This window comes from Myodes glareolus, chromosome 14 (genome assembly GCF_982192425.1).
Source record: "Myodes glareolus chromosome 14, mMyoGla1.1, whole genome shotgun sequence".
Lineage (NCBI taxonomy): Eukaryota > Metazoa > Chordata > Mammalia > Rodentia > Cricetidae > Myodes > Myodes glareolus.
The window spans coordinates 40,486,717-40,514,437 of record NC_142039.1 but is presented as its reverse complement, the minus strand read 5'-3'; the positions used below and the strand labels follow the sequence as shown (position 1 = coordinate 40,514,437).

The 27,721-nt window shown below is 38.5% G+C and overlaps 1 pseudogene; it reads left to right on the top strand.

The window, feature by feature from the left end:
* Positions 1 to 15,662: 15,662 nt before the first annotated feature.
* Positions 15,663 to 16,593, top strand: LOC125396281 (vomeronasal type-1 receptor 4-like; annotated as a pseudogene).
* The last annotated feature ends 11,128 nt before the right edge of the window (positions 16,594 to 27,721 follow it).

Sequence of the window (27,721 nt, the reverse complement as noted above, 5' to 3'; positions counted from 1 at the left end):
TCTGGAATAGAAATGTAGTGATTTGAATACTTTCTCAAATAGAAATGTTATGATTTGAACAAGAATGCCTCTCACAGGCTCCTGTATTTGAGTGTTTAGTCATAATGGTGGGGACACTATTGGAGGAGGTATAGGAGCTGTGACCTTGGCGGTAGATCTGCCAGCAGAGGAAGCTTGGTGGTTTCAATAGCCCACACATGGCCCAATCTCTATCTCTTTCTTCATCTTCCTCTCTCTTCTCCTCTCCCCCTTTCTCCCCTCTCTTTCTTCCTGCAGACTAGGATATAATTCCCATCTACTGCTCCAGTGCCATGAGTTCCACCATGCTACCAGCACGCCCCAAATGATTATAATGGACTATCTCTCTAAAACTATAAACATATCCCCAGTTAAATGTTTTCCTTTAAGAGGCTGCATTGTTCATGGTGTCTCTTCACAGCAATAAAACAGGGACTAAGACAAGTAGATAGCATATATCTATTAGATAGTGTAAGCAAAGTAGCACTTGCAATAGCATTTGTGGCTGTTGTAAGAATGATCTTACAGAAAGATCTATAAAGATTACCACAAAAGAAGGTACAGAATTCTTGGATGTGAGAACCGCAAACATACAAGCATGACTGTCCTTTATCCAGAAGAAAGGAGCTCTGGAGATGAAAGACATTTGCAGATATACATTATTGTTACTGATGCTTTCTTTAAAAGGGTGTTTTCAATATCCAGGTTTACCAGTCTATGACCTAAGAAATGAATTTGAATTTTGACAAGGGAATTATCAAGTTGTTCTGACTACACTTGGTATTATGAGGAGCAACTCTGTTCTCGTGAAATGTATATTCAGTTCGGTGGGAGGAGTTGAAAAGAAATCTACCTTCTTCACATCCATCTGAATTTTATCAACATTGTCCTGCTTCTTTCAAAAGCATTTCTTTAGATAACAGTGGCTGTTGGTTTGAGAAGCTTTCTGGATGATACAAACTAAAGGGAGTTGTTGGCATAACAGGGTGTCCCAGGGCTACTCTGTTCTATGGGACGTTCAAGCCATCATAGTGAACTCCAGAGCCTCCAGGTCTGGGGAGTCACAGGCTGAGTTCTGCACATCAGGGGCTTCTCTTGCTGCTCTTTTTTTGGATTCACAATTCTGTCACTAACATGAATCTCCTCCATCCATCAGAAAATCATCATGAACACATCACAGCTGAGGACGAGTGCTCAGCTCTGCTGATTTCTACAGGAAGGACAGAAGGTGAAATGGACTTTCCCCACTCTCAGGCTCCTACATCCTACAATTTTTCAGAGAGGCGTGGAAGAAAACAGTGGTTGCATGGTATTCATCTCCTTTAGCACAGCTTAAGAATGATGACAACTATTGTTACTTAATGTTAGAAAGTCAGAAAATTAAGTGGATTGTTCTCCCTCTCATGGTGCTGAGAGATGCTGTGTTTCAGGGAGCCATGGGAGGCGCCAGTGGCTACATGGTATTTCTTCTCCACAAGCACCACCAGCGTGTCCTCTACCTTCAGAACTCCAAGTTTCCCAACATAACTAATCCTGAGTTGAAAGCTGCCCAGTGGCCTCCTCCTAATGTTGTGTTTTCTTTACTTTAATGGACAGAATGTGGCTTTCCCGTCCTTGTAAGTTTCTCCTTTGAGAACAATTCATTGATAGTAAGCATTCATGACGTTCTGACCCTTGGTTATGCAATTATCAGCACTCTTGTTCTCATTCCCAAAGCTGGATGCCACATTGAATTTCACCATGTCCACAGGAGACACAGACATTGAAAAATGTCTCTTTCCTTCACTTTGCTAACAAACAAGTTTGAAAGAATTCCGAGTTCTCGTAAAACAAAATCGCATCGCAGTCGCTTAATCAGATGTTTATTTTTTTTTTAGACAATAATTACAGTAAACTGAATCTCAGAGCAGCCCTCTGTTCATAGTCTGCTGTGGAACAATGATCTTTTATCCTGTCACTTGTACTATTTTTAATAAAATGCTGATTGGCCAGAAGCCAGGCAGGAAGTAGAGGCAGAGCCACAGGAATGTTGGGAAAAGGGAAGTACAGTCTGCTGTCGTGACCCAGCCACAGAAGAAGAAAGATGTGACTGCCTCGCTGAATAAGGTACCGAGCCATGTGGCTAACATAGAGAAGAATAATGGGCTAATATAAGTTATAAGAGTTAATAAGAAGTCAGAGCTACTAGGCCAATCAGTTTATAACTAATGTAGACCTCTGTGATTTCTTTGGGATTTAACGACTGTGGGAACCCAGCAGGACAGAAACCTCATACAGCAGCAGTCGGAGCGAAACACCACCAAACTGGAAAACCTGGAAGACATCAAAGAAATTCTTGATACATGCAACCTATCATGGTTAAATTAAGATCAAACAAATGAAGAATGTAAACAGATCTCTAAATCCAGTTAAATCGAAGCAGATAGAAGCAGTAATTAAAATACTCTCAACAGAAACCAAAACAGAGAACATATTTCAGAGTCTGAAGGGCTGGAGCAGCGGGTCCATGGCTCTCCGGCTGTATGAGCATCACAAGCGCGTCCTCTACCTTCACAGCTCCAGGTGTGCACACAATTCCCCTCCATAAATCAGCACTACCTGGAGCGTTCTCATTCTGATGACCTGCTTCCTTTTCTTCTACTGGGTAGATTTCATTCTCTCCTTCTACACTGGTTTTACAGTAACACATGATTCTATTTTGCTAAATATTAAGACATTTTTTGAACTTGGTTATGCTGGTTTTAGTCCCTATGTTCTTCAGCAGAGATAACCATCCTAATGTCTTGAATACTCACTGAGAAGTATGGAGATTACTTTCTATGTCTATTCTCTATGAGATAAACATATGTGCATTGTAAACTGCTTTGCCATGATAAATTCTGAGGTGGGGCGTAATGTTTGCTGTGTCATGTTATGGATTTTGTGACCTGCAGAAAAAAAAAACACAGACTCAATCCAATTATAATTAAAAGATTTATTGATTAGCTGCTAGCAGGATGATAGCTTTAAAGCCAAATCACAGGCATGCCATCAAAGAGGGATATGGGGAAGAGTTTTTATGGGAGAAAATCACAAGAAGATCTTCAATATAAACCCAAGCAAGAAAAAAACTGGACTCCTCTGCCAACTATATGTGGTTAAGGCACTCAAAATCACTGTTTGAATATCTGCATAAGTAGCTTACAAAAGCCCAAAAACATCAATTAGCCATATCATAACAAGTAATATTGTTATAAATTTGGGTGATAGTTACTGAATCGTGGTTACCTGCAACTAATTTTGAGTCAGAGACAAAAGGCTGTGGGTACCAAAGTGGATGCCAAGCATAAAATGGAGGGTTTTTTGTTTGTTTGTTTGTTTTTTGCAATCACAGTAGCACAGGCTGACCTGGCATTCAATTAGTAGCACAGGCTGATCTTCAACTACTGTAGCTTCTCAAATGATTACAGTCCTTTCCCACCAAACTGCCATTTGCTTTAATGCTGGAATGTATCACAACATTGGATTAAATATTATAGCAACACATCTCCTTTTTTTTTTAAAGAAGTTTGGCCTTGCACTATCTCAAGACTAGCTCGGGATTTCTAAGCAGGTGTAAGGTGGATTCATACCATCTTCCTATTTTACCATAACTATCACATGACTTTTAGTTTTGTGCTAACTCTTGGAAAATATGGACAGTAATGTTTCTGTCAGATATGGATATTTTATTTCCCCCTAAAGTCAGAGCACGAGAGCAACATAAGAAAGTGGAGGTGGAGATGAGATGACCCTGATCTGTGGTGAGCGTGCACGGCAGATTGAAGATGACAGAGAGACAAGACAATACCATAGCCAGCACATTTGATCAACAGTTGTTTGACGTTGCTAAGTTCCAAAACTAAGAAAACTAGTAATGATGCAATTGGACAATTATGAACAGGTTAGATATTAAAGTACCACCACAAGAAACTCTGGAAAATAGAATCTCTCAAACGATGTCATTGTGGGTCTGGAGGCTATAGATAGAGACTGCTTCATTTGTCTTCCAGCCACTCAGATCCGAATAATCTCACAGAAACTCTATTAATTACAACACTGCTTGGCCTATTATCTCAGGCTTCTTATTAACTAACTCTTACATCTTAAAACAATCCATTTCTGCTAATCTGCATATCACCATGAGGCTGTGACCTACCAGTAAGGTCCCAAGGTGTCTATCTTCTTCAGCAGCTACGTGACATCTCCCTGACTCTGCTTACTCTCTTTCTATATCCTTTCCAGCCTGGCTATTATCTGTCCTGCCATATGCCAAAACTGTTTTACTCTTTAACCAATAAAAGAAACATATATAGAGAAGGATATCCCACATCAGGAGACTATGTTCAGGGTCAGGGCCTCACTGCCACACTAAATACCTCACTGACAGATGATTTACACTGGAGCTTCCCCTTCTCACAGTCACTAACTATGGTCTACACTGAACATCCCGGTGTTCTTTAGGTCTCTGCTATCCTTCTCCACGGAATACCAGACTCCATGTTCCCTGGTGCTGTGCACACACATGATGAGCTTCAGACAGGGGTCTGCAGGGCGAAGCACTCAGGCAGATTCTTCTTAGTGGAACCCAGGTAGATCACCCTTGCAAAGCATCAGGATATCAGTGGCACTGAGAACACATGACCTGGCACACAGGTGAATTCAGAGGGTCCAGAAAAATTCTGAGCCCAGCAGTCTTCAAGACTTTGCATTACAGTTGTCCCAGAGAGGCTCCTGTCTGCGCTGAGCTGTTTCAGTGTGGCTCTTGGAGGGATCCCGGATCATAAAGGACTGTTCACCAAAGCTGTCCATCAGCTCACTGCATTCCCTCCCAGAACAAATAGAAAGACACAAATTGTTCTTACAGTGAGTGCAAGCCCACTCCCTGTGTAGCGTAGCACAGTTCCTGGATGGAAGGTAAGGCTTCTGCACCCCTTCCTGAGTCCAAAAGTTGAAAATCTCCAGAGTAAAACAAGAGGTGTGTCAGACAGTGGGACTCTGAAATACTGCTCTGCGTTAAGATAAAGTAGGTTCTTGATGTTTTTTTCATTTTTTTTACTGTTTTTATTGAGCTATACATTTTTCTTCACTCCTTTCCCTTCTTACCCTGTCCCTTTCTTACCCGTCCCATAACCCCCACGCTCTCAATTTAATAACTCCAGTAGCACAAACACTGAGAGCAATAATTAATAAATGGAACCTCCTGAAACTGAGAAGCTTCTGTAAAGCAAAAGACATGGTCAGTAAGACAAAACCAGCAGACCAAAAGCCTACAGACTGGGGAAATATCTTCACCAACCCCACATCAGTTCTTAATGTTTTGATGATACAAATTCAAAACCACGAGTATGAATAATTTCCATGTCAGTTCACTGAGGAGCCTCACCTTAAAATTGTTCTGACTTTCTTGATTGATGGGTGAAGCACCACACAATTGTGGGTGGTCCTTGAAGGAATCTGCCACATTAAAAGAAAGTGTCAGAGGGAAGAGCTTCCTGCCTTGGGCTTGCATGGCTGTCTTTCCCTCATGCCTCTGAGTTGATTTGCTCTGTTGCTGCTGCTGGGGCTGATTCCTTTGCTGAAAGCAAAACAAGCTGTTGTCTAGGAAACTTCCAGGCTCCTGGAACCAGAGTGGGTCTACTGAGGCGCCTGAGATGGGGATCAAGTCTATGTAGCAAAATCCTAATAATAGATACTATGTGTAAGACTTATGAGACTTTAGGAGGCCACTGAAGAACATTCACTAAAAGAATGACAGATTATCACACATTTTAAAAGTCACCACTTGGTGCTGTCGTTGGCCACATTGGGTATTTTAGAGAAAAATGTAAGAGAAATGGGCTAATACAAAATAAGACTGTGAACAATGCAGGTTGAGTATGAGCAGAAGTCAGACAAGGAGAGCATGCAGACAGTGGTACAGATGCAATAGGGAAGGAGAGCAACGAAAAGACTGTGTGGTTCTAGATGGTTCTAGACTAGATGGTGACAACAGGGCCAATGAGAGGCCCTGAGTGGAAGGTGGTTTTTAGAGCAAACTTACATCAGCAAGTAGCAATTCTATTTTACACTCTCTGTGCCCCACCATCCGGGATGAGCCTGGGGAAAGGGTGGCTTGGTAGACAGAAAATGTGGCAGCTTAAATTCAAAATCCCCATGTAAGAGCAGGTTCTCTTTGACAGAGAGATTCAAGGGCATGATGTCTTCATGTGGGATGTGATCAAGCAATGTCTGTGGATATAAAAATGTGAGATGTTTGGACTTGGGTGTTGGTGATTATAAGGGTAGTATGATTTAGCTTGATTTCCAATAATTTAAGATAGAATCAATAATGTTTACTGGAGACTACAATGCTAAGTTTGACAGATTTTTTTTTTACTTGAAATCCTTGTAACTGTTGATGGTAATTCATTGGATGAAAATGCTTTGGAGTATTGAATTGCATGCTCAAATAAAGGCAAATAGAGTTTAAGATATGTTAAACATTGTTTGCATATTAAGCAAATCCTGTGGTTTAAATATGGTTTAAGGGTCATTTTCTGATCTATGGGTTGGAAATGTGATGCCCATCTGGCAGTACTGATGATGTAGAACTTTACTTGGAATGGAGGTTTATTGGTGACTCTTCCAAAATGGAGATGTCAAGGATTAAGTCATTCTTATGGGAGTGTGTTATATAACAAGATCTCTTCTGTATGTAGTCCTTTCCTGTTCTCTTTCTTAACACGTTGTGAAGCATCCAGGAGTCCCTCACCAGAACAATAGTGCTATGCCATTGTGCCTTTCAGATAAGAGAATTGTGATCCAAACAGACCTTTACACAAAGTACTTAATCTCAAATATTTTATAACAACACAAAATATATTACTAAATCATTCAAATAGATATTCCAGTTGGCAGAAACATTTCCCTGGATGGATGCTGGACAGATCCTTACCTGCCTCCCTCTCCACTGTGCCCATTATGTGACTTGGGATCTCTTGCTCACTTGCCAAGAACACTGAAGGAGACCTCATTGCCAGAAATGTAGGACTACAAACAAAAAGGAAGAGCTAATGATCATCCACATTTATGTCCCGTCAATGCTTCCATGTTTATAATGTCTAAGAAATACCCCAGCATTGCCTACTTATCATAGGCTCTACCAAGAACTAAGAGCATAAGACAAACAGGGAAAGAGTTGTCAGGATGTAACTGGCAAGAAAGGAGAGCAGATATTCTAAAAAGGGACGTATGTTCCCAACTTTTTTAAAATACACAGAGATAACTGAAATTTGCCTGTGAGCTGGTCCCACCCTTGGGGGTGGGGGGAAGACTGGATCCCTGGCACTGTCAGAGGAGGAACTTGGGCTGGAGAAATGGCTCAGCCATTAAAAGGCATTAAAAATATAATGTTCTGTTACCAGAGGAGGAATTTGCCACCCCTCCCCAAGAAAGTTCTGATAGTAATGAAGGCATATGGGCATTTCCTGGATTTCCTATCTTTGTTATAAAATTTTAACTTTGCTGCAGACAAGAGGGAGAGAAAGAGTCTTTTTCCTTGCTTTAGCCAAACAATAAATAAAGCCATTTGCTTTGTCAGTTTGGCTCCTAATTTCTGAAAGAAGCAGTGGCCTTTTGGATTTTTTTTTTGTAATTTTGATTTTTCATGTGTGTATACATCTTTGGGACGGGACGGGCACACGTGTGTGAGGAGGTGAACATACACATTTGTGCTCCCCTGCATGCAGGAGACTGAGGTTGACGTCAGGAATCATCCTCCATCATCCTCTTTACTGAGTTGGGAGCTGTCAGTCAAACACAGGGCAAAACAAATGGCCAATCTTAACCTAGTTCCTCTAGAGGTAGTCTGTCCCTGGCTTCTGAGTCTGGAACTACAGCTGCTACCCACCAGGTATTAACTGAGGTGACACTCAGACTTAGAAGCAAAGCATTCTAATCACTGAGCAGTCTCTCCAGCCAGGGTTTATTACTCTTCAGTGCTACCCTGTTACAAGAGAATATCCTTCATATGAGGTCAACCTGTGAGACAAAATGGAGGTTACCAGTGACCCTACCATGTACTCTCCTTGTGGGGAGCCAATTTTCTCTAGAAATTTCCTCCCAGATTAAAGCTATATGAAGGGTTCTCTTTCTGGTATTTTCTCATCTTTTATAGACCAACCTATTCCAAGCCTTATAAACTTTAAACTGATATACTTTTCTTTTTATATAAAAGACATCAAAGATATTTAGAATTTTTCTGGACAAAATAAAAAGACAGAAAGAAGTGCTCTTTGTTGAATCAGAGATAATTGTTTTTAATTTTTATTATTGTTTTTTACCTTACTATTTAAAACAAATTTAAAATTTAAATATATTTTGATCATAATTCTTCCCCTGCCCTAAGTCCACCCAGATCATTTTCCCATCTCTACCTACCCCAACTTAACTCTTCTCACAACACAAGCGAAAATGAATATAAGGGTAAAATCACATAAAACTAAAAAAAAAAAAATTCAAAATTTTCGACACAACGGACACCAAACTTTAACCAAATAAAAACACAAAAAAATTAAAAAAGAAGACCAAACAAAACAGAAACAAAAGCTTCCATAGTCCAAACATATGTTTTCAGCTACTGCTGCACCTCAGACTAATCCTGGAGTGGTTGGTACACCCAGAGTGACTCTTGGAGAAAACTGATTTTTGCTTTCAGAGAAAGCATAAGTGACAGCTTAGGCATTAACCTTCATCCCACTGACTAGGTTTTAATTCATTCATTCAATTAATTCATTTTTTAAAAAATATAATAAGATAAAACAAGAGCTAGTACACTGATGTTGACTAAGACAAACAGAAGGAAAATAACCCAAGGAAGGCACAAGAATCAGAGAGCAACTCATTTTTTACACTCAGGAATCCTATTAAAAATACTCAACATTAAGCCATGATAAATACACAGAGGACCTGCTGCAGACCCCTGCAGTCCCTGGGCATGCTTCTTCAATCTCTGTGAGTTCATATGGGCTTTGCTCTTGTCGATTTAGGTAGTCTGGTTTTCTTGATGTCCTGCATTCAATTTGGCCCTAATATTTGTTCCACCTTCTCTTCTACAGAGATCTTCTCTGATCTCTGAGGGGAAGAATTTTATGTCGACATCCCATTTAAGGGCTGAGTGTTTCAAGGTCTCTCATTCTCTGTGTATTGTCTGACTGTGGGTCTCTGTATTTGTTCCCATCTGCTGCAGGAGGAAGCTTCTCTGATGATGTCTGGACAAGACATTGATCTATGAATGCAATAGAATATCATTAGGAGTCATTTTATTACTACATTTTTTTTCTTTTCTCAAACCTATTTGGTTTTACTCAAGATCCCTTGGCAATCTGTTCTCAGGTTCATGATCACCTTAGCAATATGAGACATGGATTTCATCTCATTGACACCGTAAGTCAAATCACTCATCGGTTGGTTACTGCCACAAGCTTTGTTTCACCATTACCTTTGCTTTTCTTGCAGGCAGGCAAGACACCATTGCAGATAAAGGGTTTATGGCTGGGTTGGTGTTTATGTTTCTCTTTTGAAAGCATACAGAGTACATTCCTGCACCAAAGAAGCTGAAACACAGGGGTAAAGCCTTTACATAGGCAAAGACTCCACCTGTTCAGTTTAATGAGCTAAGCAAGTGTTGTATTCAGCAGTGGGGCCTTGCTATGAGTTTGTGAGGAACAACCTACAGTCTTAGCAGCAGCCTGGATGGTTTGTATTCCCATCATACCCATTTGGCCAACGACTCTTATTTTTCAATTTCAGTTTATCCTGACATATGTAGTATATATCTTTGTCTCCATGTTTCTGGATTCCCCTTTCAATAGGAAGGATAGAAATCCTGGATTCCTCAAAAGCTATCATTTCATTTATACAAAAGCATGTTTAGCTTCTGTTATGTGCCATTTGCACCTATATGTATAAAGACACCATGATTCAAGGCACAGATTAAGAGCCATAACCTTGAATTTATCTCCCAAGGCAACCCTGTGATACTTTCTTCCAAGAACATAATGATGATACCATCACTTTTAATCTCAGTCCTGAACCCACCATTATTTACATCATGTTGCATTTGGGATGGGAAGGGCTTCCTAGGAACTAGCTTGAAAAATACACAGAAGGACCACTCTTAGACACCACTAAGTTAAAAAAGTGTCCTTAAAGTTTTGTAAGTAAAAATTACATTTAGAGTAAAGTCAGTATTCGGGAGGCATTTATATTTCAAGTCTCATATGAAATTTAAAGTACTTAATTGGCAGGAATGAAAGAATCATTTACAGAAAAGTACTTTACACAGACAGGAACAAGTAGAACAAGGGACTTTAAATCATCCTAGCCCATGTTTGGGACTTGCTCAGAAAGCAGAATCTTCAGTGCTTAGCCTCATTTATTCTTCTCCTGTGCAATGAGGGATTTTGGAAAGAAAAGCACGACACCTGGTTTATGTGTCAGAAACAGGTCCTGCCCAGGTCACAGTTTGGCACTTTGAAATGATGAAAACCAGTCAGAAGAGGGAGGGCTCTCTGTACACAGAAACTTAAGTTAGTTGTTCATTTTCTCACCTCTTGTTTCTCCTGTCAAAAATAATTAAACCATAATTAATCGTGAAATAACTGCTGAACAAAATAGATGTAGTAATTGTGGAGAGAGAAGGAAACTGTACTTGAGGGACTGGGGCTCAGCAGAGGCCTTCCTTCCCCTGACACTGTGACCACATGAAACTGGAAGTCTGCAATGCCTGATGCAAGCCCAGAGCCCCACAAATCCTGACAATACAAATATGGCAGGTGTCACCTTCCCAGAGCTGCTCCAGATCCTGTCTGCACCACAGAGGTTCAGGTGAGTACATGGAGGTAAGATCTTCCATCCCCTCAGCTGTGCCATGGAGAGTTTCATTAAAGCAGAAGACTCTCTCTGACTAATCCAGGCAGCAGTAAACCTCAGGACCTTCACTTTCCTTCTGTCTCTGGCAGTAGAAAGATCAAAGGAAACTAGATCCTGGAGATACAGAGATGGAACAGAAATGCTGAGGCATCGCTTTCCATCCTCAGGCTGGAATATCATGACAGAGCTCTGTCTGGGTCTTTGCCTAAGTTACCTTTCTAAATGGAACAATAAGATAGATAAAATTTTCAGATGTCTGTAAACCCTAGAGAATATCATGATTCATTCCTGTAATGTAAGCATTAGAAAGACTGAGGCAACAGAATTGTTTAGTGCTAGTCTGCTTTACAGAGGATGATTCTCTCTCAAAAATAAATAGATGGATGAAGGACAAAACCATCTTTCTTTCGGGTGTTATTTTGCCAGCACTGTGCCTTCCACGGTGTCTCTAGTGTGTGTAACACTTACGCTTTTCTCTTTTGATGCATTTTCAAGTTTCTAAAATTGGCAAAGTTTTACTATGGCCTTCTAACTCCCAGTTTGATGTTTTGCTGCCTGTATCCATTCTTAAAGGCTCTCAATTTTATCACATACTATTTTAAAACTTGTCTTAAATTCAGTTATTGTATTCATCGCTTGGTGAAGAATATAGAACTCAGTGTAACAGTTACCATTACCATCTTGAGAATTCTGCTATTTAGGATCCAGGCTGTGGAGGAGGACATCCTGAAACAGCTCATCTTATGTTTATCCCATGCTAAGCAGCAAAGAACAATGATCTTTTTAGTTTGGTTTGTTTGCCTGCCTGCTTGCTTGTTTCTTTTAGAGAAAACCAGGATGGATAGATATAACTTACTTCGGGCTTTTGGGGGTTAGACTCATCCTGGTATCACCCATCCATCTAAACACAAGTCCATCCTGTCTTTCAAATTCATTTGCTTTAGCATTTCCTAAAAAATGTGGAAGATGAAGCAACTCTTCCTCTACTGACAGTGACTTCAGTAGAAAGGAATCAATTATTAGAAGATCAGAGACTTGTCTCAAATATGACTTAAAGCTTAGAAAAGGAAAGAGTGGACTAGAAAAGTAGTACTCTCCCCCAAAAGCAAGGATTAAACAAACAGAAAAGTGCTTATATCTTCCATCAGTACTTGAGTGAACTGACAATAGGGATTTTGACAGATTCCAATCATTGAACAAACACTTAATTTTTTTTAATCTAAATATGTCAGTAAATGCTGATGTGCTGCCAAGGGCCAGCCCTGACAAAAATGCCTCTTGCCAGGGTAGGAACGTGAGAATTTAGAAATATAACTAAAGAATACAGAGACTCAAGAAAATAACAGAAAAAAACCATAGAAAGTATTGGAAGTGCATTCCTGTGAGTACTGAAAATCGCCTGCATTTATTTTTCCACAGCTTTTATACCCAAAGTAAACAGGGGAGGGGATGGAGGGTGAGGAGAGAGGAGTTAACAAAAGACTTATTTAACATGATATGTAGGACAACTCAAAAAGTCAATTGATTTATCACTCTGAGATATCAAAACATTAGCATTTTGTTGTTTAAGTAGTAAGCTGTTCTAGACCATGGATGCTGAAGGCAACCACTCCCCAGGTGACCTCACAGTTACAAAAGAAGGAGCAGAAGTCCATTTGCATTTCTTGAACACCTATCAGGGTGATATGGACCTACTTGAATGAGCTCTTTTAATGTTAAAAGAACCAAGCAATCAGATCCTGAGTTGAGATGTGCTGCTAAGCTTGTTGACCCTTTGAGCAAACTCCAACCCTCTGACTGCAAGACAAGGTGGAAATGGGCCCACATTTTGGGCTTCCACAATTCCTTCCTTTTCTATTAATTTTAATAAAGCTAGTAATTTTGCAGTAGGATAGATGATCATATCTGCCTTAGCTGACACGTTCCTATATCCCAGACTTAGCCGTCTTTCGTACATGTATTTTAATTATACATGTCTATGTCTTAAGGGCCTGGGAGGAAAAAGGATCAAACTGTCAATGATCGCTGACCTCTGTAAACAAAGGATAAGGGAAAAAGTTTCTCTGGGATCTCTGTCTCTGAGGGAAATTTTTGTTAAGAGAGTTCATCTGCTATTAGATAATGTTTTGTGAATAAACATGCTCCTACAGTCTTTTAACTAAAGGGAGGAGGATCACCAGGGTTGGAATGTCTTTTTTAATTGGTCTAGAGTGTTTTTTAATAATTTTTTGTCATATTAAAATCTAAATTTTTTATTAAATATGTCAAATTTGAGCTCTCATAGGAAACCTCAAACTTTTAAAACATTTTATGGTGAACTAAAGCAGATACAAACATCACCAAGTCAGTACCATTATTTTAGAGTGGAAATTAATGATAAACACATAATTTGTCACATTACAATTTTTTATAAACCATTTTAATTAAAAGACAAAAAAAGGGTTTTTTGATGGGTGAAGTCCAACCTCATTGCTTTTTTAAGTAATTGTCTCAGTCTCTGAGCAGCAGCAAAACCCCTAGACTCCCCTCCTCATATTTGAAGAGGGGCATTAATCATTTCTTGGAACCAATTCTTTTTCCCTAAGGGTAAAATTGAGGTCTCAGATTTTAGGTCCCATGTTTTAACAGTAGATTGAATATCATACTGTCAAAATGAGTTCTGTGTCACAAAGAGTAAAACAGTCAAATGGTTAGTCTGTATTTTGGTATGGCTCCAAGGTAAACAGGACTCACTAGGTTTGGAAATCTGTATAGCAAGTCCATCAAGAGGCTAGGAATCACCAGTTGTCACCATGATCTTTTTTTTCTTGTTAGACTGCAAAAATGGTTGTCAAGATTATTGGTTTAGGAACCCTTTTCTGGGCCTGCAGCATGGTGGTATGACGAGGGCAGGATTATAGTCTTAGGAACCTCTTGTTCTTTTCTTTATGGAAGCATTAGTAGCTGTGATATCATCAGGGCTGCCATGCTCTGTACATCTGCACATCCTGACTACCTGTCAGGATGGCACAGACCTACTTAAATAAACTATTTTAATATCAAAAACAAAACAAACAATCACATCCTAAGTAGAGACACACAGAAAAATTTGTCAATCATTTAAATAAACTCCAACTCTCTGCCCATCAGACAAGGTAAAAATGGGTCTACATTTTTGGGCCAATACTATGTGTTTTCTATTAATATCAGAATCATATTTCATTTGTACATCTATTTAGATGGTATCAGGGTTTCTAGGACTCACATACACAGGCAATAATTAACTCTTTTCAATAGTAACAATAGACAGCAATAACTGTCATTTCAAGCCATGAGATCATTCATCGGGACATAGATATTTAAAACAATCTTGTGAGTTTAACAGGAATGAGGGCAGTGAACAGAAGCATTGCAAGTACTCAGACCACAAGAAATCATGCAGCCACTGTAATATTCAGATTCCTCTTATCCTAGAAAATGTGCACAAAGCTAACCACAAATCACTGAGAAACTAAAATGTATCTCCAGAACTTGAGGAATAACATCCTACCCAGATTCAAGTTCTGGAATCGGCTCGAACTGGTATATAAAAAAGTGAAGCGGCCTGTCTGACAAACAGGTTGGAGGAAAAGCAGGCTGCAATGCCAACTGACATAACTGCTGCTCAAAAGACCCCACAGAAGCAAATGGCACCATGAACTCATGGATACTGGAACGCCTGCTCCCACCAGTTGCCCCTACTTACTGTGCTACGTGTAGTTGACATTGAGGACTCACGACTCAAAACCTGCACTCTTCTCATGGCAGTATATACTCCCTCATTAATCCCATTTAGGTTTACCTCATCAGGATCCCCTGGTTCAGATCTGTTCCATATTCCCTTACATGTCCTGAGGTAACTAAGTGGGATACAGATGCCCTGAGTCATCTGCTAGGATCACAGTTCTCTGTTACCCTATGTTCTAGGAAACAACACAAGGTTCTGCTAAACACCATCCCTATCTGCAGCCTGGCAGTTAGATGAAAATTTTCAGGTTATATTTTATTAATTCAGTTTTAACTGTAGTGTTCTATCTAAAGAAGTTGTGCGATTGAACTTGACATTGAGAACTACGTTAAAAAAGATTCGTAAATATTCATATTGAGTGAAATCATAGAATGGTCAACATACAAACTTTAAAAATATTAGGATGTAGAAATTGAAGTTATAAATTTTTGAAGTCAAATGAAAATCTAGACATTGTTACAGTATGAAGATACAAATAAGAAAGGAAACTGTACCTTTGGAAATTCAGTGGGGGAAATATGATGAAATAGAGAAAGAAAAAGAAAGAGTTTGGTTGGGGAAATTTGCAGTACAATTCAGTTGTGTTGAGAGTTAACTTGTTAATCCACGCATGTACACAGACAGACAGACAGACACACACACACACACACACACACACACACACAAATACACATTTTAACAAGTCAATTTTGCTAGTATAGAACTCAAACATATCTCCTGTAAAACTTTAGGGTTTCATTCCAGTTACCAAGCTCACCTGCCAGAGCACACACATAACTCAGAGTCCACAGGGAAGAGGAGGAGTTCAGGACCCAGTCCACAGCAGCACATGAGTCCATCACTGACTCTCATACACCAGAAAATGCTATTGTGCAAAATGTTTTTCAGATAAATGTCTAAGCATTACTGAGGCCTTCCTGAAAAATTTTATGTATTCTGAATATAAGATTTTCTACCTAGGAAGGAAGAAATGCTTTTAAAATTTATTAAGCAAATAGTTTTCCTCTTCATGACTGTGTTTGGAACGCTGGGAAACATTTCTGTTTCTGTAAATTATATGTTCAGTTGGTGTGGAGAGCCTGAGAAGAAACCCATACACCTTATTTTCATTCACTTGGCTTTTACAAACATCATAATTATTCTTGCAAAAGGGTTGCAAAAGACAATAGCAGCTTTTGGTTTTAGAAACTTCCTAGATGACATAGGATGTAAGAGCCTCATTTACCTGTCAAGGGTGGCCCGTGGGGTCTCCATCTGCACCAGCAGTCTCCTCACTGTGGTCCAGGCCATCATCATCAGTCCCAGAGCATCTGAGTGGAAAAGGCTCATACCAAAGTCTGCATGGCACATCCTTCCATTCTTTTTATTCTTTTGGATGCTCAATGCTTTAATAGGTATGAACCTAATCCACTCCGTCACAAGTACAAGCTGGAATATATCACAGTTTAAAAGTGAAAACAACTATTGTTATTTTATGCAAGAAAGTCAGAAAACAAAATGGATTGTTCTCCCTCTCATGGTTCTGAGAGATGCTGTGTTTCAGGGAGCCATGGGAGGCGCCAGTGGCTACATGGTACTTCTTCTCCACAAGCACCACCAGCATGTTCTCCACCTCCAGAACTCCAAGCTCCTCTACAGAACTCCCCCTGAGCTGAGAGCTGCTCAGAGTGTTCTCCTTCTGATGCTCTGTTTTGTTTTCTTCTATTGGGCTGATTGTGCTGTTTCTCTACTTTTAAGTCTCTCTTCAGTGGACAAATCCTTGATGATAAATAGTCAAGATTTTATAATCATTGGTTATGCAACTTTTAGCCCCGTTGTGTTGATTCACAGGGATAGACTTCTCCCTGAGTGGTGGCATGCTCAGTGGGAGAAATTGAGAAAATGTCTCTCTCCTTTATCTGTTCAATGAATTTTATAATATTCCAGTTTTATAATATTTTAAGTAAGATAAAAATCTCACAAGGCGTTTTAAGCATGTGTTTATTAATAAATAATCTTCCTAATAACTCACAACCTTGAGCTGAGAGAGAGATCTCAGTAAATTACATTGATATGTAAATCCTTCATCTCTTCTTTTCCTCTCTTTTGAAGGGATTTTTTTTTAAAAAAATCTTGTTTTTGTACTGTGTATGGACACTTTCGTGCATTATGTCCTTGTAACACATGCATGCTTGGTGCCTGTGAAGAGTAGAAGAGATAATCAAAAGCCCGTGACTGACTGGAGTTAGAGAGGTTGCTCTGAACTAAAGTGTGGTTGCTAGGAATTGATCCTGGGTCCTCTGAAAGACAAGCTAGTGCTCTCAACTACTGAGTCATGTCTCCAGCATAGAGAAAATGGTCTTAATTATATTTTGTAAAACTATTTTTACTATCACCATGATGGGGAACACACAGATGAATTTATGTAAAAGGAGACTGAACATTGTTTTCCTGGCTGCCCCGAATAAACAATGACACAGAAACTATATTAATTGCAACACTTTTTCCCTGATGGCTCAGATGGATTTATAGCTAGCTCTTACATCTTAAATTAACTCGTTTCTATTAATCACCCGAAGGTATGGCCTCTAGTACAGTTCTGGTGCCTTTCTCCTCCAGCAGCTGCATGGCAACTGCCTGACTCAGGTTCTTTTTCCCTTTGTTAAGTATACTTTTCCCACCTAGCTCTATTGTGCCCTGCCATGGGACAAAACAGATTGTTATTAACTAGTGGTAATAAACCATATTCACAGCATACAGAGGGGAATCCCACATTGAATTTGATTTATTTTTTTCAATTTTATAGTTATTTAATAATGTTATCCAAAGAAATACATATCTTGTACCTGATGCTATACTTGCTGAATGTTAGTTTAGCTATGATGAAGTTTTGTGATTCTTCAAAGTGTCTTAACACTTCCATTTGTAGAAAATCCTTTACAGAATTTTGAAAAATGCTATGAACTTCGTCCACTTCCTGGAATCCCAATGCACCAGCCACAGAACTTAAATGCACTGAAATGTTTCTTTGGTCTTATATTCATGAAGGTTCTCTGCACAAATTAAGATTTTCCATATAGGATAAACTGAATAAGGAAATAGACGGTAACGTTTTATTTTATCCATCTATAGTTTCTATGTTTATTAAGAAATGTAGATTTCCCTTTTTGCAAGATTAATATGCAGTGTGAAACAGACTGAGGCTTGTTAGCAGCTGCCTTTTGTTAATGCCTGGTTGCTCTCCACAACACTATCCAGCTGTTTGTCACCAAAGGGCTGTAAAAGGATCTGATTCTTTGTCCATTTAAGTGAAGAATTCACTGCTTGATTTTTTAAAATAGATCCACACAATAAGATATTGACATGGTTCTAAGAATCTGTTAGACCCCTTCTTAAAAATAGTAATTGATATAATCATTGAACATGAAAGTGTAGAATCACTAATCACTAGTTTTATGCAATATTTTAAAAAACACTCTGTACTATCTGACTAAACACCTGTAACATATTGCTTGCATCATGGTTCTACTTCACAATGATGTATACATTTTTATATTTTGCTTGGTTGTGCTGTGTATACAAAACATTGAAGTAAGTGATGTGTATTGTATTCTGTTACAGATCATTAAATACCTTGTTCTTCTAGTATTAAGATTTATTTTATGTATGTGTGTCTGTGTGTCACATTTGTACAGGCGCCTACACAGACCAGAAGAGGACACTGACCACAGGGAGCTAGAGCTACAGGTAGTCATGAGTCCTAGATGTGAGTGCTGGGTAAGGAACCAGGGTTCTCTGCAAGAGAAGCAGGTCTCCTAACCATCCCTCCAGCTCCTTCTTACATTTCTCATGTAGTGTGACCTGTTCTCACCCTCTTCTGTTACAGCTGTTTTTTCAGAAACTGACATGAAAGGTGAGACTAATAAACACTTTCATGTCATTTGACTCAAAAAGAAGTGATGTAAGAACATGGAGAAAGAGTGGAGGAAGTTGTGTTTAGTCTGAATGATGGAGAGAGTGTTCACCATTAAGAATAGAGTAGGATCTTGAGAGATGCCTCAGTGGGTAAAACCACCGGCTGACAAGTCAGAGAATCTGATTCATCTCTGAAGAAGGAAACTGACTCCCACATGCAGAGCTCTGGACTCCATATTCATGCTGAGCCATACAACATGAATGCACACATGAAAACTTTGATTGAAAATTTAAAAAAACACAAAAGTAGATATAAAACTGTTGACACAGCATGAACTAGGATGGCCTGGACTCTGAGTTGCTATTGCAAACTTTTCCCTAAAAAAGTGTATATTGAAAAAAATATAAAATAAAAACTTGATCAGAACATAAAATAAATTTTAATACATGGTGAAAATTCTTAATAAATAGAGGATAGTGAAGACAACATGTAAATAGTTATGCCCTTCAGGTAAAGCACATGGGATTGGAAGGATGGATTAGTATAAATGACTAAATGACTTCATCATTTCCTAATGATGGACCCATTGCCCGTCACTAACATGAACCTGAGGGGCATTATACTGAATGAAATAGGTCATCTGCATATAGACAAATTCAACTTGATTTTATTAATAACTGGAACCTTATAGAACAGAGAATAGAGCCTTCCGAGTGTGATGTGTACTCTACAGCCCTCAGAAACTGCCTCCCTTTGTGAACTTGCTAGTTCCTGGCTCCTCCATATATTAAGAAATATGATGCTGTGGCTCTTCAGAGCTTTACAGTCTTCACCTTCAAATTCTTCCTGTCATGTGACTTTTCCTAGGAAGAGATTGAAAAAAATATTTTACCTCTGATAGGGTAAAAACTGCAAAGAATTAGCCATCTAAGATGAATTGTGTGAACCATGTTACTTGGATTACCAGAATACATTGTAGTTTATAGGGCATGGGAGATTCAAATGCACCTGCATGACCAGAAATTCTGGCTTCAACATAGGTGACAACCCACAAAAGAAAAGATGCATGAGAAGATATCTGAAGCCTCGATCAAAATTTTACCTGCTATGCATTCCCCAAGTCAATTAGCAGCTATGGCAGGAAGAAGTGGAGGCTGAAATCTTAGGTAAAGCTGTGGAAACGACCTCCCATAAGAGTCTAAATGTCTCATAACCAGTACCATAGGGCAGGCTACCACTCTACTATGCCAAGGGTATTCTGTGGACCTTACAGTCACTGCTTCATGGTGGCCAATGACCATAGACTGTCTAGTTCTGTCAACTTGACAGAAGCTAGAGTTGTCTAAAAGGAGGAAAGATGCATTTAAAAAACACCATCAGAAGATCCAAATATAGGGTATTTTACTGGTTGATGGTGGAGTTTCCAGCCCTTTTAGGGTAGTACCATGTTTCAGCACATGGTATTGGAGTCTATACAAAAGTAGACTGAACAAGCATGGTAAACAAACCAGTAAGCAACACCCCTCCATCACCTGTGCATCAGCTCGTGCTTCTAGGTTCCTGCAGTAGGTGAGTTCCTGTCCTGATGCCTTGATGATAAACAGTGATGTGGAAGTGCAAACCAAACAAACCCTTCTTTCCGTTTAAGAACATGACCCAGGAATGGAGTAGTTTGAGAATTCTGAGTGCTTGTGAAAACACTCCAAGAAAACAGGACAAAAATCTTCTCTCTCGGTTTCTCCAAATCACAGAAATTTTCTTGGAATGTGTTTCCACAGTCCATCCAGGCATAGCAGAAAGGAGAGGTTTATTACTGATTGCTGTTTATTACTTTTTATCAATATTCACTTAAATGTTTAAAAAGCCCCTTGTGTGCTTCTGTGAAGAACTTGATTTTGTCATGCTCAGCTTGGCTTTGCCATTGTATACAGCGTGACCTCATGTGAACTTTCTTACCTTCAGAGTATAACTTGTCTGGTGCTCTGATTAAAGTTGGCTGTTGCATGAGACTCCAGTCCACCTCATTCTCCCAGGTCCCACTACCTCTGGAGGGTGACAAGTGGTGCCTGAAAAGGGACCTGAAATGGGCTAGGAAACCAGAGAGTGGAGACCCTCACGGAAGGAGATGAGGGAGAATAACATGGCAGAAACAAGGGAAGGCTTCGTCTTATGTTGGCTTTGTGCTTCATTTTTTAAAGAAAGGAGAAACACTGCTATCAAAAACACAGCTATTAAACAGCTTTCAAGTTGTTTGTGAGTACAAGCCCTGGCTTTCAGAAGAAGGAACTTTACTTGAGGAAGTACAGGACAGAGGCCCAAAAACACACTGAAAAGAAATATAAACAAGGTGGAAAGATCCCCGTGTAATTCTGGGGCACTTTGACATGAATCTGAATGGTTATACAAATACTTAGGGAAGATAAGGATATTATTAATAATGAGAAAGAGATGGATAATTCTTTTCATGACTATAAAAAACATGATAAAACCTTAAAATTGATATGTAAAAAGAGAGACAAAAGAAGATTTTCCCCATTCAGGTAAAATCAAAAGTGAAAATGCCCCCCTGACAAATCTCCTATAAGAGATATAGGAGCCTCTTTCAGATTTGTCTTCTCCCCTTTTTGAAGATTTCCCTAAAGCATGGGTGAAGAATTTAATAATCAATCTAATCTTGAAATGTTGATATTTCTTAATGATGATTTAGAAGAGCCCGCGGAACAGCTAAGTTTAGAACCCAGGTAAGCCAGCTCATGGCAGGAAAGGAATTCATTCATCAATTCTTCCTCACCCTTATGAGCTGAGCTTGGTATTTCCAGTACAATTTAAACAAAGTCAAAATGTTTATCAATGATTTACCATGGATATAATGAAAGATATTTTAAAGGCCTGTGCTTTCTATGGGACTGTTCCATATTGTTATGAATATTTTTGGTTAGAATAATTCTGTACAACGATTGCTATATGATTTACATATAACTGTTAAAATGGTTCTTAGCCCTCCACAAATTCTCCAATGATAATTGTGGCGTACAGTCCTGAAGTCCATGAAAAGGTTCAGCAACTAGGAGTGAGGGGTTATCCTGCAAATGTCGTACATGAATGCTGCCAGGGGCTGGTAGATGGGTTGCAACAAAATATCAGCTGCACAGTATACCTGCCACAGCCCTTCCACTTGTCAGGGGTGTAGCTATAGCTGCCTGGATGAAAATTGATACAGGATCTGACTTTGGGACTAATTATATAAAAACCATACTAGGTCCTGCTCTGAGCCTCTGCTGATTTCATAGGGAGACTCAAAGATGCTTTTGAAAAACAAGCAAAGGGAATCAAACAAAAAAGCTGTTATTAAAAGAGCTGGCTTTGATAAGGTCAGTGAATATTTCCAAGGATTAATCAGGCCTCAGGGATAGAGAGACACAGAGAGACAGAGACAAAGAGAAAAATGTAGTTATGTAAAAATGTGGGAACCTATAATCATGGAGCAAATTTAGCTTCTTTAGAAACATATGCTGTTCAAGAACAAATGTCAGCAAAATGTTTCAATTATGGCTGACCTGGCCACTTAAAGAAACAATGTAAATTGCCTTTCTAACAACTGACTTCTCAGAGTCAAGGAGCCAGCTTATACCCTAAATGCAAAACAGTCAAACCCTGGTCTATGGAATGCCACAGTAAATATGAGGACAGCAGTTCGTTACTTAGCAAGAAGACCAACCTGCCACTGAGAAATAGATTGAAGGTCCTCCCTCAGGCCTCACAAAGCTAGAGTGTGAAATCCAAAAATGATAATATTTGTACCAACTTCAGCTTGTAATCAATTCTATTCTCTTCTTATGGGCTGCTATCAAGGAAATGTTCCTATTGATATTCATTGTCCTAAGACATGCCGTTTTTTCCTCTTCAATGACCTTTTATGTTATATACAAGATATTTGGGACCTACACTGTCCAGAACAGTTGGACTTTTATTAGGTCACAATAGTTTATCTATGAAAGGAATCACAGTGAAACAAGAGTTATTGATAAGGATTATATAGGAGAAATTGTAGTCATGATCCCAGTGCCCACTGACTAGCAACTAAAGCAGGAGACAAATTGCATAGTGATTATTATTGCTGTATATAGTCCCTTTGCAGAAAAATGTACTTTATGAAGGAGTATTTGGTAGTATAGATTGAATTGTAGCTTTAAGCACTTTATTAAAGGAAAATTATAAATCACATTGGGTTTAAGAATAAGTGAAAATACTTTTACGGGATTGATTGATTCTGGAGCTGCTGTCTCTATTGTAACTATAGAAAAGTGACCCCTTGAATCATCGCCTGATGTTGTTTTTAACTAAGTCTTTATAGTCTATTTATCATTGAAAACTTGAGAGCCAGATTCTGAGGAGAAAACCTGCTAGCTCAGAGAGGCAGAGAAAGCACCCAGCTGTTCCTTGTCATCCCCCCAAAAGAGATTTCTCTGATGCCATCTTAAAGAAAAACTCCAACCAGATGTCTCTCCCTCCTTTCTTTGCATCTTTCTCTATCTCTCCTCTTGACTTCCTCTTACTTTCTATGCTTTTTATGTCAACCAGTTGCTTGTTCTGCCTCCTAGCCTATAGATGATTTTATTTAATCTTATTTACAATATTCAAGCATAAACCAATTAGATTAAAGGTATTGCTAGGGCTGAGCCACACCAGAGAAAAAGCAGGTTTTCCCATTAAATGATGCAATCTCAGGGTCACAGTATGATCAAATATCCTGCCACATTTCCCCCTTTTTGTCTAAAGGTAGAAGGTTTATGACAGTAAAACTATTTGCAATTATGAAGTTATTTCTCTCAAGCTTTTCATAATGTCCAGTTTTTTTATATTTGGCAGTTTTAGGATTAAATATTTCTGAGTTCACACTTCTGTAAAATGTTCATGTCAATATAATATTAACTCAGTGATTTGAATGTCCTGAGCAGTTTGTAACTTAACGCTGATCATTGGATAGTGTTTGTCAACTTAGTGGCATTACCACAAGCCAGATAGGTCATTATTGCAGAGCCCCATTATTCTTGAGGACTTTAGAGGTTTTTTTTAGGCCAATTTACTCTTTTTCTTGGATATTTTCTCTTGATGATATGTCTTTTTTCATCAGATATTTCACTGTCTGGATTGCTTATATGGATGCTTTAAGTCTCCTGGAGAGATAAAAGCAAAACCCTGCCCCACCCCTAAGTCTGGATTCCTTTTTAGGAAGGTTATATCTTTGTAGGGAAAAATGTATTAACTTTCAATTTAAAAAAATTCATTTGAAATTTCAAAACTAAACATACCTTAGTATGTGTGGATAAATGTACCTATTTTTCCCTTTCTCGTTATATACCAATTCCAATTTAAAGTGGATTTATTTTTAATTCATAAAGGCCATCCACTTTGAATTTCAGTCTTTTTGTGAGTGGTGTTTAAATTTAAATCACTGTAATTCTTATGTGTCTGCTTCTGCTTCCCAAGTTTTGGGATTAAAGGTGTGAATTATACCCTGACTATGAATCCTTACAGTAGTTATTCTCATAGGGTTGTCTTGTGTTGTGAGAGAAATTGTTTGCACTGCCCATCCACTGTGCCAATAAAATTTACCTTGAATAAGAAGATGTATCTAGCTGATTAAAGTTAGCCCTAGATATTTTGGAGTACTGAGGACATATAGAGAGACACAACAAATAGTAGGGAGGGGTTTAGAGAGGTGTGCAGCCTTTTTGGATCAAGAAAGGATTATTTTCTCAGTCCAGAAAATTATTGAGCATGCCAGTCAAATTAATGTACTTATTATAGTCTTTTATAGCCAGTGTTGAAAAGCATGTCCCTGAAGATGAACAAGTTAAACCTCTTTTCCTTATAGTTACCTTCCTCAGGTGTTACAGTAACAGGAAGAGACTAGTAGATATTATGATCACAAGCTTGTTATGAAGCACTTTGCTAGGCCTGTAATGGTCAGTTTGTATTTTTATTGATGGAGAATCTAACAAATGCTTGATTGTGTAACTCTAAGGAGGTTAAAAAAAAAACATTGGGAACCAGTTAAAGAAATAAATGCTCCAGAAAGGTGGACTAACTTTTGATAGTTATTCACTAAGCACTATTTATTCACTAAGTCAGCCCTACAGAGAATATTGGAAGGAATATTTAAGTCTGAAGAGATGATCAAGCACACCCAAGAGATCCAGAACATTTAATCAAAAGAAGTCTAATAAAGCACTACAAAATGAAAAAGAATGGCAGAAAGTAAGGCACATTATCTAATAATAAATGTTAATATGAACAGTCTGCATAAGAAATATAAACTAACAGAGTGAATTATTAAATGGTATCCATCTTTTATGGTCACAGGAAAAACGACTTGCTATCTGCAAGACGTCACCTTAGTGTAAATGGATGGAAAAAGCAATTCCAAGAGAATGGATACAAGGAGCAAGTAGGCATAAGCATTTTAATAAATGACAAAACAGACTACAGACCCAAGCCAATCAGAAGAGACAAATGACTAGTGGGTACGAAAGTGGATGCCAAGAATAAAATGGAGTTTCTTTAGCAATCACACTAGCACAGGCCACTTGGCAATCAGTTAGCAGCACAGGCTGATCTTGAGCTGTTGCAACATCCCAAATGCTGTGATTACAGACCTATCCTATGAAAATGCCATCTGCTGTAATGCTGGAAGATATCATGACACTAGTTTAAATATTAAAACAAAACATCTCCTTTTCTTAAGTAGTCTGACAATGAACTATTTCAAGACTATCTCAGGGTTTCTAGGCAGGTGGAAAAGTAAATTCATACCTTCTTCTAATTCCACTGATACTATCATGTGATGTTTAGATTTGTGTGAACACTGTGAAAATAGGGCAATAATGCTTCTGTCAGATATAAATTTCATTTTTTTTCTCCAAAGTCAGAGCATAAGAGTAACATAAGAAAGTGGAGGTGGGGATGAGATGACCCTGATCTGTGGTGAGCGTGCACGGCAGATTGAAGATGACAGAGAGACAAGCAAATATCATAGGCCAGCACATTTGATCAACAATTGTTTGACGTTGCTAAGTTCCAAAACAAAGAAAACTGGTGTCGACGCAATTGGACAATTATGAATATGTTAGACATCAAAGTACCACCACAAGAAACTCTGGAAAACAGAATCTCTCAAACAGTGGCATTGTGGGTCTGGAGACTATGTTCAGTGCTCTACTACAAAGCTACAGTATTAAAAACAGCCTGGTATTGGCATTAAAACAGACAGAAGGATCAATGGATCAAAGACCCAGATATAAATTTCACACACCTATGAACTCCTGATTTTTGATAAAGAAACAAAAAATTTTAAATGGAAAAAAGAGGGGCGGAAATGGAAACTTTTATAATTTAATAAACTTTTAAAAAAAGAATAAAGTGGAGTAGAAATTGCTGCCTCATGAGTTTTTAAGTCTAGATATAGCTGCCAAAAGATTTCCCTTCATGATCTCAAGTTAAAGTTCTCAACAGATAATAAAAGCATTGCAGGAGGACCAAATGCCAGTTTCTTATGGCATTTGTGGCTTTATGCCAAAATATTTGAAATGCTCATACAAATAGTTCATTCTAGAGCTTTAGAAGCAACTTATAAAAATCACCAGCTTGCATGTTTCATATCTGGGGAAAGGCCAGGATATGGTAGAAATGAAGGACATAATCCAGACTGCTTTGCATTCATTAACTGTTACTAGTGTTAAGGACAGGGTAGGTTGTTTTTCTTGTTGAAATTCACATTACCTTTAAAGCTGCAGACTAAAAAGTAAGTATAATTGAATACATAGCTTCTTTAAGAAATAACTGACTCGGAGACAACTTGTGTAGATTGGAGAAGGCTAAACAAGATTAAGTTTTATTATAAGAAATCATTATTGAGACTTATGTCTGGTATAAAATATGCAAGTATTCATTGTCTCTTGGTTATTGTTAAAATTATTCCACGGGGAAAACCTTACAGATACAAGTTTTGATGGACTTTGTAATGTGTGAATTTTAATAAAATTGTAGGATTTAAAAAAAAGAAAAAAAGAAAGCATATTTAACAAATGGTGCTGGCATAACTGGATATCAACATGTAGAAGAAGGTAAATAGATCCATATCTATCACCACACACAAAACTCAAATCCAGATGGATCAAAGAACTCATCATAAAGTCAGCCACACTGACCTCACAGAAGAGAAAGTGGGAAGTATACTTAAACGCATTGGCACAGGAGACCACTTCCTAAATATAACCCAGCAGCACAGACACTGAGAGAAACAATTAACAAATGGGAACTTCTGAAACTAGGAAGCTTCTGTAAAGCAAAGAATATGGTCAATAAGACAAAACGGCAGTCTACAGAATGGGAAAAGATCTTCACCAACCCCACATCTGCTCTTGATTAAGTATTGTGTTTGTGCAGCCTATTTAAAAATATTATGTATAATTAAGAAATACAGGTTAATAGTCATCTATAATAATCTAATAGATGTTTTATAGTCTATAAACATCTAAAGATGTTATATTAACTAGATAATATAACATCTAATAATCATGTTAGTTAGGTTTTCTAGATTTATAGAGATATATTTTAGTTAGATAGGAATTCTTCAAATCTTTCAAAGACCTTCATAATATGGCATTTAAAATGTTTAAGAACTTAGGATTTTTCATGACAATGAGATACATCTACTCTTGGCAGCACCAATCTACTTCAAGAGGATGATGGGAATCAAAGAGGCTCCTTATGGAGTTGGCTAACCATTTGGGCAAGAAGCTGCTCTTGCCTAGACTGCTTTATGGTATGCTTTATGACCTGGACATGCAGGACCCACAAAAAATTGACTGCTGAACTTGCCTAAAAGTAATATGTGCCTTCTGCTTCATGGAAAATTTTGCTCTGCTGGATACTATGAGCCTGTTGGCTGAAGATGGAACTTTGAGTAACTGTCCAGGCAGCAAGATGTCTCTGTCAATTCTAGAGTTTTGGAGGATGCTTACAATGCACTTCCTGCTTACTTAGGTAATATTATATCCTTCTGGAGTCTTTGATGGAGTTGAAGAAGTTAAAGTTGTTATATGTAA